The sequence below is a fragment of the Alexandromys fortis genome, unplaced genomic scaffold, assembly GCF_014885135.2.
Source record: "Alexandromys fortis isolate MF-2015 unplaced genomic scaffold, M_Fortis_MF-2015_v1.1 scaffold_314, whole genome shotgun sequence".
Lineage (NCBI taxonomy): Eukaryota > Metazoa > Chordata > Mammalia > Rodentia > Cricetidae > Alexandromys > Alexandromys fortis.
In genome coordinates, this window is record NW_026068248.1 from 898,129 (window position 1) to 916,862 (window position 18,734).

Below are 18,734 nucleotides of genomic sequence, written 5' to 3' on the forward strand. Positions count from 1 at the left end.
CCCCCCCCCCCCCCCGGCCACTGGTCCCACCTTCATCCCATCTTCCCCTCAACCCCACTCCACATCCATTCCTCAGAGAGGGTTAAGCCTCACATGGAGAGTCAGCTAAGCCTGGCATCTTCGGTTGAGGCTGGACCAAGGCCCTCCCCACTGTATCCATGTTGACCAAGGTATCCCTCCATAGGGAACTGACATAAGAAACCCAGTTCATACTGGTTACCCACCAGTGGCCAACTAACTGCCCAGTCCACACAACTGTTGCACATTCAAGGGCCTAGTTCAGTGATAGGCAGGTTTCCCAGCTGTCAGCCCAAACTCAGCGAGCTCCCACTACCTAGCTGTTCCTATGGGTTTCTATGGGTTTCTCCATCATGGTCTTGACCCATTTACTCATAATATCGCTCCTCTCTCTCCCTCCAACTAGATGCCAGGAGCTCAGGGCACTGTTTAGTTACAGAAACACTTTTCACAGCAATGAGCAGTGCAAAGATACTGGCAGTCATTTTCTTTGCTGACTTTGTCTCTAGAGACGTTTTTTCCTACACGAAGGGCGGGTGACAAATGCTAACCAGCTCCTCCATGGAGCTCTACTGCCATCATCAGGATGGAGTTTCACAACTCGCAGTACCACTGAACTTCCTTCCCATGATTCTGAGCGGAAGATGGCAGAAGATGGCGACTGCAGACAACTACAACAGTAGGTGGCGACTCAGGTTCTGTGACTTCTATTAAGACACCAACAGAAACATGAATGTAGAGTTTTCTGACCAGCACCTGGAGAGGGATGCGGCTTCCTGCCCTAGGACACAAGCTAATAGATTCCTATTGCAAGCTGAGCAGTGCAAACCCCGCCCCTCTACTTCCTGTTCCTGGATCTCAGGACAGGTTTGCACTAGTAACTGGGCCTTCAATCAATAAAGTTTACATTAAGGCTCTGAAATGAATCATGATTTCAGCCTGCCTACAAAAAAAGAAAATGGTATGAGGCCAAAAATAAGAGTCCCCTCTCCCTGACCCTCAACTTCAAAATGCCTAAAAGTAGCATTGAATACAAAATGTGCCCATATTGAGGGGTACATTTGAAACACCTTCCACATGATGGCAGTGTTGCCCCAATGCAAGGAAGGTACCAGGCATACATTCTCTACAGCCCCGCCTTCGCAATTTGAAAAAAAACTACAATACAAAAAAATAAAGCAAGAGTCCAGCACTGTATCAGCCCTGCCATCTTCCTTCAGAGAGAGCAAAAGTGATTCTCTGACAGCTTAGCCTCCACTTTAATTTTATCTTCGTGCCACAGCTAGTAGCTCTGTTCCTTCATCAGAAACCACCATCAAAACACTAAAGACAAAAATCCAAAGAAGGGAAGAAGGAAAGTACAGGAAACTGATGGAAGCAGGAGGGAAAGAGAAGGAGGTGGAGAGCTGAGGCGCCCACCTTCTCAGGCCTCCTCTGTTTTGAAGGAGTCAGTGGCCAGTCAGTGATCAAGCCTTGAGTTTCCTCCTCTCCAGCAGCATTCTACCTCCAGTGTCTATGCTGGTGTAGGACTGTCTGGTGCTCAACGTTAAATCTTAGGCTCCAGTTCTAGGTAGAATAAGAAAATGCAGCCGGTCAATCATATCCAGAAAGCAGGAAGGCTGGTTCTCTGCCAGATTCACTTCACAGATTCCCTGGGAACCAACCCACATCCTGATCCAGGCTACAGGACCTGCGTGTGCAGCTCAAGGTTGACAACCCCTCTGTGATGACCTAGCTAGGCCTCAAGGTTTAATGCTTCACAGTATTTGGAGTGACACATATGTTGAAAGGATGACAAGTTCCACTCAGACAGATCAAAGAGTTGGATCTATAAACTTTTGTCCTATAAATCACACTAAATATCTAATAAACTTCTGTCCAAATTGAACCATGTTATCCATTGCTCCTCATACCTTTCTTTTTGGGAGAATTTGAGGTGACATTAACACGCAGTTTTAATGTCAATGTAAGCATGGATACCAAGGAAAGTAGGAACAAAATTTGCCAAATGAAATTGTGCACTACTTTAAGTATTATTCAGTATGAATTTGTGAGAAGTTTTCTTCAAAACTATACAAAGTTTGAAAGGCCTTTCTTTAATTTAAAGCCAGGTCTGTTGGTGCAGGCATCTCTGAATCTTTTCTTAATTTAAGTTGCCCCCTCAAAGTAGTAAGAGGGTTTGTTTCCTCGCACTGAGCATGCCTCCTCACATCCAATTCCCTGCCCCAGCCTCTAGGGTGGGGCCTGTCTCTCCCTAGATAGTCTTCCCTTGAGGGATAAGACAACTGAAGATCAGGACCTTACTAGGTCAACATCAGAGAAGCTTCTTCCTGCAGCATATGTGAACAAAAACAGAGACCAACAGTCATACAATATGCAGAAAGTAACAAACATTAAAGTACTCACCCCAAAAAAGAAGGAAGGAAGGAAGGCAGGAAGGAGAGAAAAAAAGAACAAACTCTTCATGAAATCTTCCCCACCCCACCCCCAGGGCTCAGGAGCTCTCAGGAGAGAAGATGGATAGAGTGGTTTAAGAGTCAGAGGGGATGGAGGACGCCACTAAGGCCTTCTGGGCACAACATGGCTACAACACATATCAACTCAGACACTGAGACAGCATGCACAAGGCCTACATGGGACTGCTCAAGATGGGGTCCTGGAGCTGAAAGGAGAAGTTGACAAACAATTCCAACCCTAAGCCCAAAACTGTTTCCAATTGACAGCCAGTTGTAAATTCAAAATTAGCTTTCCTCAATGGAAGCACACTGAGAAATCAAACTACTCTTAAAGCCAGACCCCATACCCAGCAATAGAAGGCCACCACAAAGTAAATTTAATGACATTTGGAGTTTCTGTCTCATAATGACCTCAGAGCTTTTAAAAATCAAAAACAGAAAATCTTGCAGATGTGTGTGTGTGTGTGTATACAAATATAAACAAGATACATATATACACAAGACATACACACTCTGGTTTCCAGTTTTGTTTGTTGTGTTATTCCAATGTGTATAAATATGTGTGTCTCTGTAAGTGTTTCTTTAGCTCCATTTTTTATTTTGTTTTCTTTTAGTTCAGTTTAGTTTTGTTGCTTCTTTTGAGACAGGATTTCCCTTCCTAACAGTCCTAGGTGCCTGGAACTTGTGTTTTAGAACAGGCTGACCCTGAACTCACAGAAATGTGCCTGCCTCTGCCTCCAGAGTGCTGGAATTAAAGATGAGCACCACCACAGCCTAGCTAGTTCCTTTTTCTCTTTGGGTGTTTGGTCAGAATGCAATTTGTTTGGGTTTAATTTCTTTTATTATTATTATTATTATTTAGATGTCATATAATATATAAAAATACCTTACTTTTAGAGTTATAGAAGTATATAAAGTTGATTCGCACACAACATGTGAATGCAACACACAGATTTTGTAAAGGTACTAGGCGCAGGATTTAGAAAGTTCATTTTTTCTCTAATAAGTTGTGGGATCTGAAGTACGCAGGCAATATCAAATCGGTGAAAACATTTGATATTTTACTATTGATTCAAATGCATTAAAAACATTGAACTGATTCGCATGCATTAAAATTATTCAGTAAAATGATTAATACAACTATTACAGCAATATAAATAGTTCTCAATAACTATTAAGACTATCCCCATAGGTAAGATTCAGTGCCATGGATGGTTCTTCCAAAATTAGGCATTGTGAAATGATCTAAATGACAAAAAGTATGTGTCTATTAGTAACCCCACCTAGTCACTTGTAACAGTTTATAAAACTCAATTGCCGGCCAGGTAGTGGTGGTGCACACCTTTAATCCCAGCACTAGGGAGGCAGAGGCAGGCAGATCTCTGTGAGTTCTAGGCCAGCCTGGACTACAAGGGCTAGTTCCAGGACAGGCTCCAAAAGCCACAGAGAAACCCTGTCTAGAAAAAAACAAAACAAACAAAACCCAACTCAAATGCCTAGGTCATGCTGGGTAAGCAATGATCCCCTCATCTGTAGCCATCTCACCCCAGGAGTTAACACAATAATCCTTTGCTTCCCAATCTCTCAGGATAACTTTATTGTGCAAAACCAACAACAAATAATGGGACCAAAAGTGTAAGAACACCTTAAGTATCCAGCAAAGGTAAAAGCAAAATGTCATAAAAAAAAGAAATATCCCCCTGTGCTAAATTTATGTCTCACTTTGACTGAACAAGAAAAACAAAACACAAAAAGTTTTTAGAACTAGACAAAACTCAGGGCAGCAATTTCCTTTGGACCTTTTGTCTCTGGGTGGCGTTTTTTTTTCAGACAGGAAGGGCGGGAGACCAGGGCGCACCAGCTCCTCCATGGATCTCTACTGCCATCATCAGGATGGAGTTTCACAACTCACAGTGCCACTGAGCTAAGCTTCCTTCCCATGATTCTTAGACATGGCGGAAGATGGCGATTACAAGACAACTAGAAGCCAATATGGGCTTCCTCGACTTATCTCCTCAGGCTTTAACAGAAATACAGACCGTTCAGTTTTCTCATCAGAACCTGGAGAAGGAGGCGCCTTCCTGCCAAGGTATGAACTAGTAGATTCAATTTGCGATCTGAGCAGTGCAAACCCCGCCCCTCCACTTCCTGTTTTTGGACCTCAGGACAGCTGTGCACTAGTAACTGGGCCTTCAGTCAACAGGGTTTATATTAAGACTCTAGGGCTTTTCATTCCAGTTTGCATACAGAAAAAGAAAAAAAAAATGGTATGAGGCCAGCCTGGCAAACTTGGTAATTTAAAAATCCTCTGACCCTCACCTTCCAAATTGGTAGAAGCCGATTTTACAAAGCTGTGTCTGCACATGGAAGGGTATGTATGAAACAATTTCCACACAAGGGCAGTGTTGCCCCAGAATAGAGAAGGCATCCTGCATGCATCTCTTCTCAGGCCTTTCCAGACTGAAAAAAAAAAAAAATCCCTTGCAATGTCAGTCCAGTAACTGAGGGAGCCTTGCTTTCTTTGTTCCCTGTTTGGGTGCATGCTGTACTGCACTCTGAGAACTTAGCTTCTATTTTTCATTTCTATCAATGCCATATCTAATGGGTCTGCACCTGCATTGGACCTCCACTATCAAAAGACAAAAAGAAGCCCGTAAATAGATACATAAGTAAATGTATAAATACATCTCAGAGCAATACCAGGAAGAAGGAAAGACAGATGAAAGTGAGATCTGAGGCAACCACCTTCTCTTTGGAAGAAGTCAGTATTCTGTCAATGGTCCAGTCTTGCATTTCTCCTGGTCTGCACCCAGCAGCTTCTCCATCCAGTGCTTGCTCAGGGTGGATGCCTGTTTTCTGGTCTCGCCTTGCAGAATTAGGCATCCAGGTCTAGGGAGGAAAAAAAAATGCGGTCACCACAGTGCTTGAAGGAAAGCAAATCCAATTGTTATTATCTACCTTCACACCACACCTTCCCTGGCTATCATAGACCACTGGAGATCTGCACAAAGAGATCTCGAAAATGGGCCCGTGTGCCCAGTAGGGGGCTGACATTAGCGGCACAGATACCCTTTAACCCCGAATGTTGGACATATCCCTACAAAGTGAAACACACGTGTGTGTTGAAATGTCTCTGATTTCCAACTGGATATATCATGGAGTTTCTCTCGGGGCTCCCTCCTATCTCATGGAAACATAGGTGGCCCACTGCTCTTTCCTATAGTTTAACTGCTTACATGTTGTTGTTTTTGTACTGTACTGTTTAGCATAGTATAGTCTTACACTTTCCCTTGGCATGAAAGATATGGAACTTTGAGGGGAGCATGGCCTACATAATGTGTTCCAGATAAAAGGACGAAAATGCCAACCTACAACTTCCTGTCTGCTAGTCTAAGCACCTGCAGGTCCTGTTGGCTCCTTACACTTACTTCATTTTTTTAAAATTTTATTTATTTATTTATTTATTTATTTATTTATTTATTTATTTCTAAGGTTGTACTGCTGTCCAAGTTTCTCCTCTTGCCTCAGGGGAAAGGCACTGGGCCCCAGAGTCTAAGCCAGGTGTATCCTTCCAGGAATTCTTTCCCCACTGCTAGACTCATGGGGATGAAGCTGTAATGGTGCCGTGTGTACTGTAATTATTCCTGCACAATGGCAATAGTGCTCTACAGACAGTCACAAGGGCCACCCTTGACTGCTTTACTCCCGCCCTCCAAGCCTAGTAGTGATTCTAATAATAGTCAGAATCAGAATCTGGAGACAAAGGCCTAGAAATGTGGTTGGTTAGCATTTTGTAACTGATAATTCTCCACTGAATCTTATCCATTCAGACATCTTTTACTTCCCTTGCAGTTAACTTGTGCTTCAAAGGCTGAACTTGGTGGATGAAGGCAGAGAAAAGGCGACTCTGAACCTGAGTGTTTGTTTGTATTTAAAACATAAGTCCGCCCCAGGACTTCCTGTGTCTGTATATCCTGGAATCTTCCAAGTCCCTGGTACACAGGACTCTCGCGTTCCAGGTTCTACACAAATAGTTCTTGGGTTCGGATCATACTTAGGGCCTTAGAAATACGCCTGTGCCTAGCGAACTATCGCTAACACAGAATATGCCCGTGCCTAAAGAAGTATGCCTAGAGCGGCCTTGGCATTGAATACAGTCAAGAAACTGTTTATTGAGTCTCTGAAACTCTGACCGCACGATGGCAGTAGCGCTCCAGAGAGCGCCAGCACTGCCATCTTAGCTGCCTCCTCTCCCGCCCTTCGTAGTCTGAAAAAAACAAAATCCGCTACTCTGAGACCAAAAAAAAAAAAAAAAGGCTTCCGTCTTGTTCGAAATCAGCAGAGCCCCTAGAGCAGCCATTTTACTTTTGTTTTCCTTCTAGGCCAAATTAAGGACTAAAACCACTGAGTTCAGACTTTCGCCTTTTCTCAAGGTATCTGTCCAGTAAATTGGCCACCGAGACTCACTGCGTAGACTGGCAGCCTAGAACTCGCCAAAACCTGCCAGATCCAGCCACTCAAGGACTGGAATTAAATCACGCTGCCATTAGCTGTGCCACCAGACTAGGCACCTTTTCTTTCTTAAAGAAACTAGCAAGTTTGCAGAAGCACTCTGGGTATTTGTACATTGCATACTCCTCCCCTGCCTAACCCATCTCACAAAAAAAAAAAAAAAAAAACCTAATCAGAAGCAAAGGCATCAAGAAACATGGAGGCTGCTTTACATTTGATTTGTTTGGATAAGCTCACAGCAGTAAATTCTTAGTTTCTGTTTGAAACCAAATTGAGAACTACCTCACTACATTCTCAGCAACAGTCTTGATATCTTGGGATTAAATACTACCTACCATTCTTTGCTTTGTCTTTGGCAACCCAAATTATCAGCTTGTTGCTTTATGAGCAAATCTTCGTAAGCCTCAGCTAAAAGACATAAAGAAATTAAAAAAAAAATCAGTGGCAGAAATAGGCCATTTGTAAGCATCCTGACTTGACTTACTAATATTAATGACAAAATTACTTTGATCATTGTTAAAACAACCAAGATTATTGCTACAGGAATTTTTCAATGGGGGAAGAAATAAATCAGGCTCAATCCTGAATTCAGCAGAGGCAGCTGGGGATTTACAGTCAGGAGCTAAAGGAGGGAAGAAGATATGTGCACGGAAAATAATTTGCGTGGAGGGGGAGTCCACTGGGGTAGGGGAGGGAAATATGTTGTTCAGTAAGCAGGGAGACCCTGGACACCGTCCCCAGCATTGCAAAGCAAGAGTGGTGGCACATCCCTGTAACCCCAGGACAAGGTAGAGACAGGAGATGAGGCAATCCTGTCTCAAACAACAACAAAAGAAAAAAAATCAGAAAATTAATTTTTTAAAAATAAGAAGCTTATCAGAAAGTACCTATTTGCTTCCTAGAAGGCATTCTCAGATATCTTCCTTGGGCGTCATGTCACTCTGAGCAGTAAATTTCTCAAATATATACAAATCACAAGCAGGAGTTACTTAAATTTTGTCTCATGATCTTAACAAGTACTTCCTTATTGAAAGGGATAATAAACAGTCCTTACCAGCTAGTCATATCTACATGAGAAAAACAGACTGAAATCTAATACAGTTTTTTTGTTGTTGTTGTTGTTTATGGTTGGCTAGAACACTGGATCACTTAGTCTTCCAGCTACTGAAAACAAGATATAATATGTAGGAAGTAAAGTGTCACTCATTTTCTATCATGTGGAATCTGAGGGGAACAAGGGCCACAAAAGTAGATGGGCATTTACTAGGGAACAGGAAAAGGATAAGAGATGAAATGTTAGGGTACTGCAGATGCATAAAATCGAAGCATGCTAAACGTAAATGAAAATGTCACAGGAAACTTATTATCCTGTACAAGGAATTTCCATTTAAAAAAAAATCTACATTTAATTTAATGATCAGGGGGAAGCTAGAGAAAGGATTCCTAACACCACAAATCACAGCAAAGTCTATTTCTCAAACTTCTGAGTGGAGTCCTGAAGATAATGAAAGTAGAAAAATGACATCAAAATCATTAGTATTATTAAAAACATGTACAACACTACCAGTAATTATTTTAGTTAGATCTCATAAAAAAGTACCAGGATCGACTATGACGAAATGGTTTGATCAAATATACTAAAGATATGAATTTGACTTCACTTATCTAGTTGATGCTACTCTATTTTATCATTGCAAATATCCTTGAAAGGAAAACTTCAAGTGTGTTAGTTTGATGTTAATATTAGCACTGCTTCTTTCCTTGTAATCTTCTATTTATTGGCCCCAAACCAAATTTTTAATTTTTGGGCCGAGGAAATGAATGAACTTAGATCCTGAAGCCAACTTGGCCTCTAGCCCTTCTCCAATTGCTCTCCTTGTTCAAGGCAATGAGATAGACTTTTGCTGTGTCCATATACCTGAGCAAGCATATCTGCTGCTTTAAAATAGCACCTCCAAACAGGCACTAGGTGCTAAGTTCCTGGAAACTGGGAGGTGGAAGCAGAATGAGCAGGATTAAGAGCTTGGCTACATTAAGTTCCTGGGCAGCCTGGACTCAGTGAAAGCTGCCAAAACAAATCCATGGAGTTGGGGAGTTGGCGGGTAACATTTTCACTAAATCGGTTTCTTATGCAGTAACGCTGCATAAGGAAAAGGTAAAATAAAAGAATAATACAGAGCTTAAATAAGGCCCTCTAGGCTCAAGGCTTCCGCCACCAAAGTCCCGCCCCATAACTTCCGGAAAGTTGCGGGCTGTTCGGGCCTTTTGCACCATGGATAAATCTGTTTTCAGGTCAACATCAAGCTTTTGCCCAAAACTACTGGACTAACACAGACGAAAAAGGGTGGACCAGTTTAAAGTTGTGGCCGGCTGGGCTTCTATGCAGAATGAACTTATATAAACCGGCAGTCCTCACGATAATGCAGTAACTGTGCTATTTGATTTAAAACTACATCCGCATGATGGCAGTAGTGCTCCTTAGTTAGTGTTTCAGCAATACCATAACGCGGTCCTCCTCCCGTCCTTCGGAACCAAAAAAATAAAAAATAAAAAATAAAAAATAAAAAGAGGGAGGGGGCATGCATCAGTTCAAGTTCCTGAAAACATCGCTAATAGGTCATTAGAAAAGAAATCAAAGAAATCTCATTAATTTTTGTCTGTTTTCCGCCTAAAACGAAACAGAGGCTGGATATCATTATGCTTATCAAGTATTTTTTAAAAAAAGTAATTGAGTCGCTTCTCCTGGCACAGGCCTTTAATACCAGCAACTGGGGAGCGGAGGCAGGCACATCGCTGAGTTCCAGGCCTGCTGGAACTAATTTTGGCCTACAAAATTACAGGCAGGACTATATTGAGGGACCATATCTCAAAAATTAATTAATAAGCCAGGCAGTAGCAGGGCATACCTTTAATCCCAGCACTCGGGAGGCAGAAGCCGGGTGATCTCTGTGCCTTCGAAGCCAGTCTGGCCTACAAGAGCTATCTCTAGGCCAAGCACCAAAGCAACAGAGAGAAAAGGTATTTCAAAAATAAATAAATAAATAAATAAATAAAAAATAAAACTAATAATTTTGTTTCCTCCATGTATGGTATATTACTGTAGTCTCACCCGATGCAGAATTTCTACCTGAACCACTGATCTCCTTGCCAGCCTATGGATGAAACAGTGAAACAACACAATAAAGCAACCATCTCAGAGCTAGCTTTCACAGCTCCGCTCTCACTCGCTGGGCATCACATCTCTAGTGTTTTCCCAACTTATCAAAAAGCAATCTAAATCTAAGAAAATTTGATATTAAATTTAAAAAAGGAAGAAAGAAAAATGTGGGAGCTCAAGAGCAGGAGTACCTCTCCAGGGAACAAACCATGTCCTTTTCTGGTTCATCTTTGCATCTCCAAAGTAATTTCCCATTTTCTAGAAAAAAAAAAAAAAAAGACCTAGGCCATAGAGTTTGTGTGTTGAATTGTTAGCAGCCTTTTGGCCAAAAGCTTAAGGGGAGTGCCCAGGGAGTTCTTCTCACTATATGCACCACATGGCAGGATTCCTGTGTAGGAGTGCATTATATGCCAGCCAGAAATTACTCAAGTGTCTTCTTAGGCTTTTATTCACTAAAGCCCCGAGAAGGAAGAACAGAGATGTCCCTGTGTTAAAGAGTCTACAATGCCAGTAGGCTGAACTTTAATGCTAGTTAAATTAAGTACCTAGTTAAGAGGTATTACAGACCAAGCCAAACTATCTTGGGCTATTTTCTGTCTCTCTGAAAGTCATTCACTGCCTGCTGGTACCTGAACTAACACCCCAGTGACTATCAAAACCTTAAAATGTATTCTTAAATGTATCCAATGGCTTCCATCAATCCAAAAGTTATCTGTTTTGCAACCTACATCAGAGCTCTTCCCTTGGCTATAACTCATACACCTGTGACCCCTACAAAAACACTTATATATATTTTATTTATAGCCTTTAAATATCATGTAAGTGCTTCGACTGTGGAACATGGTATTTGTGTTCCTGGGTCTCAAGTCACTCTGGTTCCAAAATAAAGCATCATCTCTTATTCCCTTTGAAGTGAGACCTGTGCTTTTTACATGAATGTTTTCATTTGCCCTTCGAACACAGCACTCTGCCTTGCCATTAAATAGACTTCAACTGCTTTCTGCATCTTCTTTGGGTGTGTATGCGCTATCATTTGTCTTCTAGAGAAAAGTATTAAAGCTATGTTCTCATTCGGATCTATCACATAGGCCAAGTCAGAGGATCAGAAAAGAAATACTCTCACAAAGCCTGTTAAAACCACATTTTGAATTGTTTCCTTTAGTCCCTTTCAATAGAGTCCAAATTTTTCTTTCACACAACAATAAATTTGTATTAAAATTAGATGTTTGTACATTTTGGTGTACAAAGAAATTTCCACTCCTTGAGCTAAGTGTAGTGTAGTGATATTTTGTGTTTTAATAAATGAAGCTTGCCTGAAGACCACAGAGCAGAGCTAAGTCACTAGAGGCCGGGGCGTGGTGGCTGGCGTCTAAAAATCCCAGAACTCAAGGCCACCCTGAGCTACTGGGAAAGGACTGAACAACCTGAAAAGGGAAACAGAATTCACACAAAGGTGCTCCCAGCACTTTAATCCCTGCCCTAGGAAGGTGGAGAAAGGAGTGATATGGCTGGGTGGAGAGAGGAATATAAGGAGGAGGAGACAAGAGCTTATTGGAGTCTGAGGTTTGGTGGAGACACAGTGCAGTCTAGGCAGTCTGAGGATCGCCCTCTTAGGTCTGAGCATTGGTAGAGGTAAAAGGTCTCTCTAATGGTTTACTGCTCTGCTTCACTGACCTTCAGCTTTAACCCCTATATCTATCTCTGGGTTTTGATTAATTAAGACCAACTGCAGTGTGGTGATTCAGCTCAGTAATCTTCATGTTCTACAGGCCGAGGCAGGAGAATTAGCACAAGTTTGAGGCCAGCCTAAGTTACAAGTGTGACCGGGCAAAAGCTGTGCTAAAGTGTGACCTTGCCTAAAAAAACAAAAAAATAACCCACACCTGAAATAGCAAAATCTCTGTCCTCTCTCCTGCCTCTCCATCACCTCTTCATCTATCCCAATGGCACGCTTGATGACTTTGTTTTATTTTCTTTCGTGGCGGGGGGAATGCAACAGGGATGAGGGTGGAATATGGGGAAACCGGGAGGTGAACATAATTGGGGTGCATGATGTGAAACTCCCAAAGATTCCATAAAGAAGTTTAAAAACAAAATTAAAAAAAGGAAAAAAATGTCAATAAACCAAATAACAAATAGTCCTGATTCCTAAGCAGCCTGACAAAATTACATATAAATTATCAAGTTCTCATTTTTAGAAAGTAAATCATTACAAAAGATGCTTGTCATTCCATTTGCTATATTCACCCACATGTGCTACATAGTATCCATATGTATATAAATGCACATTAAGGTGGAAACCATAATGACAATGACTCATCCCGAGTAGGATTTTCTCTTGTCTTCTGTGTCAATGATATACTCCGCAGGCTTCCATTACTTCCATATTAAGACATTTTCCCTAGACAGAAATCTTTTTATATTTATTCTTGGAAGTAGATCTTCTTCCAAATTACAAAAATCGCACCATTGCTGGTAATGTGTTCTCAATTTGAGAATTACAAAGTCAAAAGATTGTTAAACCCCTAAACAAAATTAGAACAACTTCTTTATATATTCTCATATTGCCTCTATCCACATATCACACACTACATACATACACACATGTAGAATATTAGTTGAAGATACATTACATATGGGAGCTGGGCGGTGGGCCCCCAAAGAGTAAAGATAAAGAAAATCCAACTACACACACACACACACACACACACACACACACACACACACACACACACACTTTTAACCTAAAACCTAGTTACGTTGCACCTGAAGGGTTCAGATAGATTACCCCACCACCTATTACAGCTTTTTACAATTTGAAGTCTTACAAGCATGCTAACTATTCTTTGAAATACAAACCTTGAATCTCACTTCTGTAGCCCAGGCTGACCTTAAACTCAAAGGCATCCATCCACCTGCCTGTGACTGACTGGCTGCTGGGACTAAAGGCGGTGCTACCACACCCAGCCCTGGAGTCTATAATTTTTAATATTTCTTAACTCCAATGGTTTTAGAATTAAACATTTCTTCGAGTTACGAACTAGTCATGGATAAAAAGTGAAGAGGTTACCAGCACCACAAATTCAGGCACACAAAGGATTTTATAAAGTGTCTTTTAGTTCTGTTTCCTATGAACAACTGGAGATATAAATATATTAAATCACAAATAGCCAATGAATCACATTTCATGAGCAATTTTTTTCTGCACATTATTTGTTCTAAATTGATTCCCAATTCTTAAAGAATCTCTGGGCATCACAACTTATCTAACACAAATGCAATTTTCTGGGAAGACTATTAAGAGCTGACAGCAGTACATCTTTCAATTTTCATCCATCGCCAGGCGATGGTGGCGCACGCCTTTAATCCCAGAACTCGGGAAGCAGAGACAAGTGAGTTCGAGACCAGCCTGGTCTGCAGAGCAAGTTCCAGGACAGGCTCCAAAGCCACAGAGAAACCCTGTCTCGGAACCCTAAACGTTTGTCGGCTACCTATTTCTTTAGGCGCATCATGGTGGATGGAACCCACAGCCTTGCAATGCTGGTAGATGCTCTAACACTAAGCGGTACTCCTAGCCCCAGCTTAAACATTACCAAAGTGATGGAACACTCTGTAAGAGGGTTGGAGTTATCCAACTAAATCAGTTTTAGTTTTCTCATTATTTAAACACCCCACATTCTTTTGTAAGCGAAACAGGGTCTCAGCCCAGGCTGTTCTCCAACTTATTATGACACTGGTCTTGAACTCTTGATGCACTTCTCAAGTGCTAAGCCCAGTTATTCCTGTATTATCTAAGGCAGGCTTATTTACATACACAAAACATTTCTATTTTTTCCTTTTTTATTACATTATACATACAATTTGGTGCATGAGTCCTTCACTCAACACAGGACAGTAAGCATTAACAATTGACAGGAGCTTTTGGGGGGAAGATAGCATTTCTATTTTTTAATTTATTTTTTTATTTCTATTACTTTATGTTTATTGGTGTGAGGGTCAGATGCCCTGGAACTGGAGTTTCAGACAGTTGTGAGCTGCCATGTGGGTGCTGGGAATTGAACTCAGGTCATCTGGAAGAGCAGCCAGTGCTCTTAACCGCTGAGCCATTGCTCCAGCCCCAAAGATAGCATTTCTTTAAAAAAATTTTTTAATTTACTTTTATTGTAGGAATGTTGTTTGCATGTCTCCCACATGTGCCTTGTCCTTGCAGAAATTAGGAAAGTGCAGCAGATCCCCTGGAACTGGAGTTATAGAGGCTATAAACTACAATCTGGGTGCGCTGGGAATTGAACTCAAATCCTCTGCAAGAGCAGCCAGTGCTCTTAACACCGAGCAGCCAGTGCTCTTAACTGCTGATGAGCCATCTCTCCAGCCCCTCAAAGTATTACCTCGTAGTTAGCAAATACAAAGACTAACATGCATTGTGGCAAAAACAAACAAAAAGCCCACAAAACACAAACAAAATAACAGCAACTGGAGCAAATACTCTTAAAATATAGCTATGTAATCTTTGATCCCTTACATTCTGCTGTTATGTTTATTAGACATGTGTGGGCACATGTATGTATATAGGACTGACTTGTATGGTATGGACCTCTTCAGTTGCTTCAATTATAATTTTCTCCAATCACAAAACTTGTCATGTGTCATTAGATATAAAAATTAAAGATAGCATAACACATGCATAAAAATGAAGAGTGAAGAGTGAGGTCTTTTAAGAGTGGGGCCTTTAGGGGCTACTGGGGATAAGGCGATATGAAATGGGGAAAAAGTGTGTTACAAGGTACAAGGTATTAGAAAGAATATATATTATCAAAGTTTGTTACACATCTCTATGATGGTGCATGCCTAATTCCAGAGTGGCAGGAGGATGGTCACCAATTTGAGGACAATCTGGACTATATCATGGTTCCAGCCTAGTCTGAATTTCAGAGTCTTAAGCCCTGGCCCTCTCCCTACAAAATAGAAAAATACCAAAGTGAAACCCACTACTTTGTACAGTAATCCAGGCCAGTTAAACGTGAGGTCTTTAAATCTTGGATAGAAGTATGATTATTTCTAGAGAAAAAAGACAAGGATATTTTCCAATTGTATTTTTGAATGGCACCAAGGTTTACCTTTTATTTTTATTGGTAATTATTACTACCAATTATTTCAAATATTACATGTTTTCTAATTTCAACATTATAAGTCTAAACACAAGACTAAGTTAAAGAGTCAAGGCTGTGGCTGAAGAGGTGACTAAGTAATGAAGCATTCTTGTTGCTCTTCCAGGACCTGAGTTCTGTTCCCAACTCCCACATGTGGCTCACAACAGCTTTAACTCAAATTCCAGGGGATATGATGCCCTCTTCTGGCCTCTATGGGCACCATTCATGTGTGCGGTGTACAGACTCATGCAGACAAAATACCCATTCACAGAAAATAAATAAAGCACGCGCGCACGCACACACACACACACACAACTTTAAACTTTTAAGGCAATTAAACAACTGACAGCTACGCAATTAGTTCTTTCCTTTGAAAGTTTCCATATACTTCCTTTGTACCTACTCACTTTTTGAATCTATGTTTCTGTGGTCTACTTGACTTAAACATGTATGTAATAAGTGGAGAAAGACACATTGTTTCTCTTGTATTCCCTAACTAAAATAGCTTCATCCTAAAGTTCCAACAACAACAAAAAAGAACTAAAGTTAGTTTTCCATTCCTAAGACAAAGGCATATATCCGTCCCCTGAAAAGGACTGGCTAGATGTAATCTCTTAGTCTAAACTAAAATGTATGTGAATACAAACTTGGTGTGGTTTGGTTTTTAGTTTTCCAAGATAGGATTGTTTTGTGTGTGTGTGTGTGTGTGTATGTGTGTGTGTGTGTGTGTTGTAGTCTTGGCTGTCCCAGAACTCAACTCGCTCTCTAGACCAGGAAGGCCTTGAACTCAGAGCTCTGCTAGCCAAGTGCTAGAATTAAAGGTGTGCACCACTACAGCCAGGCAAATGGGAAGTGCACACACCTGATGATTTCTAGGGCTTCGGCTATCTTATCTGTGATCCAAAAGTCTGACTTCAGAAACAACACACCATCATCACAGGTGCAGGCTCCTTAGTCTAGACCTTGGAGAAACTATTACTTCAATGCACACAGCTTAACCTAGCTAGCACAGCTTTTCTCATGCCCATGAGCGTATCTGCAATGCGCTGAAGAAGGCATGGGTCACTTCAGGGCTTTCATCTATTACCCAAGACCATGGAAACATGCTGTTTCATCAAACATCACCATTCACTGGGTAGCTTACTTCACTCAAGAGCATCCTCAAGGCCAGCCAGGCCCATCACCAACTTCCCCGGGAACTTTCTTGTTCTTGTAGACGTGGATGTGTAGAACTTTAAGACAATTCTGAAGCCATTTCTGACAACTCTCAGTACTTCCCATCCTCCTCTGGGAACCAAGGACATAACAGCTATGCATGGATGTACTAATCTCCCTGAATAGGGGCAAGATAACCCTTAGGTGTTGACTCAGTTACTGATGTTTTGACTTGTCCCTGGGAAGGGGCAAAGTGAACCTCATATTTTCCCTTACCTCACCTGATCTGGCAACCGCTCTCCAGCCAATTATTGGTAATAGCCCTTTTGAATAAGCCAATCATAATAGTTAAAGAACAACCCCCAGATACCCCTTCCTTCTGTGGTTTTTCCCTTTAAAAATAGCCTGAACCAGCCCTTCAGGGTCTTCTAGTTCCTCAAGAACGGGTGTGGAGGAGGGAGTAAAAGTGGAGGGACCTCCCAAACATTTCCCCTTTTTCTCAGATTCTCAGGCTATGACTGGACTCATAGAGTCTGTTCTGACTACCCACCAACCCACTTGGAATCTCAATAAGGCAGCAGGTAGGGGCGTGGCTGAAAGTCAAATACCGCAGGTCTCTCTATCTCAGGGGGTTGGTTGCAAGGCATCCCACTCATTTGGCCAAGGTAAGAAAGGTTCTTCGGGGGCCAGTTAGACTAACAGTTGTGTTTCTTAAGATTGACAGGCGTTTCACTCCCTTTGACCCAGCCTCTGATAGTCAGCAGGCAGAGGGAGCTATGGCCTTCATAGAGCAGTCAGCATCAGAGATAAGGAGAAAGTTACAGTGGTTAGATTTAAACGAAAGGTCTGAATAAGTGTTTCAGAAGCAGGAGGCAGAGAAAGTGAAAAGAAAGTGGGGGAGGCGGGAAGCAAAAGAAAGACGACTGGAGGGATCATAAGCAAGAAAGAAATTTGTAAAGAATTTTGGCCACAGTGGTAGGAGAGAAACAATTAGGCAGATAGGGAGGCAAGAGAAGACAGCAGCTTCAGAGACTGCACGCCTCAGACAGGGCAGCCCCTGACCTGGCCGAATGCAGACTTGTGCGACCACCGCCTGAGCCCAGTGACAAAAGAAAACAGTGAAGAGGAGAGGCCCTGCAGCAGCAGAAAGAGACCCTTCCTAAAGCAGCTGCTGAGCAGAAATGAGGGGTGGAGAACGGCACAGAGCACAGCCTGCTACTGAAGCAGAGCTCTGCCCACCTGAGAGGTCTATGCAACTGCTGCGCAACTGCCCGGCGCAACTGCCGAGGTGACCATGCTGGAGCACAGTAGCCTGACACCCTCCCTTGCTTAAGCTGTGCACCCAGGCTGGGTGTACGGGAAAAAGGGGAGGGGTTCCCCCTCGCTATGTCTAAAACATTTGACTGTGGACACAAGGGCTGAGCACTCTATGTTAAAACAACCATTATCAGTGAACCACCTTTACGAACTGTAGGGTTGAGGAAAAGGACCAGTGACTCTTGAGTGTCTCAGGACTTCATTAGAAAGAGACTTGCTGAGAAAGTCAAAGGCCAAGATTAGGTTTAGGTGATCAAAAGCCTTTTTTTTTTGTTTTCACTCCCTGCTGTTCCTGAACGTTGCAGGGAAAAGCAGGCTGCTCTCAGCCTTCGCCATGTCCACCTCGCTGAGGAAGCCGCCTTGGTCGCAGCCCAAGCGCCGGAACTCTGCTTACAGCCGCCAGCACTGACTGAAGTGAGGAGGGGTCCAGGAGGTGCTGGAGCAATTCCAAACAGCCTCCAGAAGCTACTTGCAAGTTTCACAGAGAAGAACTGCTCACAGCTCTCAGACCGCAGCTTCAAACAAAGCCACCCAAACAGAGCCAGTTATGGGGACCAAGATGAGCAGACTTACAGATGGCAGCAGTTTCCTCAAAGAAGGTGAGCACAAAGCGGGGGCGGCGGTGGTAGATGGGCCAGACATCATATGGGCAGCGGCACTGCTGCCAGAAACCTCAGCCCATATGCAGAATTAATAGCCCTGATCAAGGCACTAGAGCTATCAGAAGGACAAAAAGTAAACATCTACACTGATAGCCGTTATGCGGGGGGTTTTTTTGTTTATTTTTTTTAGTTGTTGAAAAAATTTTTTCGCCTCCTCCCCGTTTCCCATTTCCCTCCCCCAGCCGCTATGCGTTTGCAATGGCCCACTTGCACGGGGAGTTCTATAAGAGGCGGGGATTGTTAACATCTGCCGGAAAGGAGATTAAAAACAATACTGAAATCTTGGTGCTATTGAATGCCCTCTTTC

General features: G+C 42.3%; 1 long non-coding RNA gene across 13 annotated transcripts in view; it reads right to left on the reverse strand.

Moving 5' to 3' along the window:
- The window catches only part of LOC126494078 (uncharacterized), a 61,812-nt gene that overhangs the window by 36,765 nt on the left and 6,313 nt on the right, over positions 1 to 18,734 (reverse strand). For 8 of the 13 annotated variants that reach the window (XR_007589924.1, XR_007589932.1, XR_007589933.1 and 5 more), the window contains exons 2-3: positions 5,220 to 5,363; positions 1,438 to 1,584 (exon numbers count right to left, since the gene is read on the reverse strand). This is a non-coding gene — a long non-coding RNA (uncharacterized lncRNA). Of the gene's footprint in view, positions 1 to 1,437; positions 1,585 to 5,219; positions 5,364 to 7,321; positions 7,395 to 18,734 lie in introns of all 13 variants that reach the window. The other 5 variants (XR_007589934.1, XR_007589928.1, XR_007589930.1 and 2 more) reach the window with 3 other exon arrangements.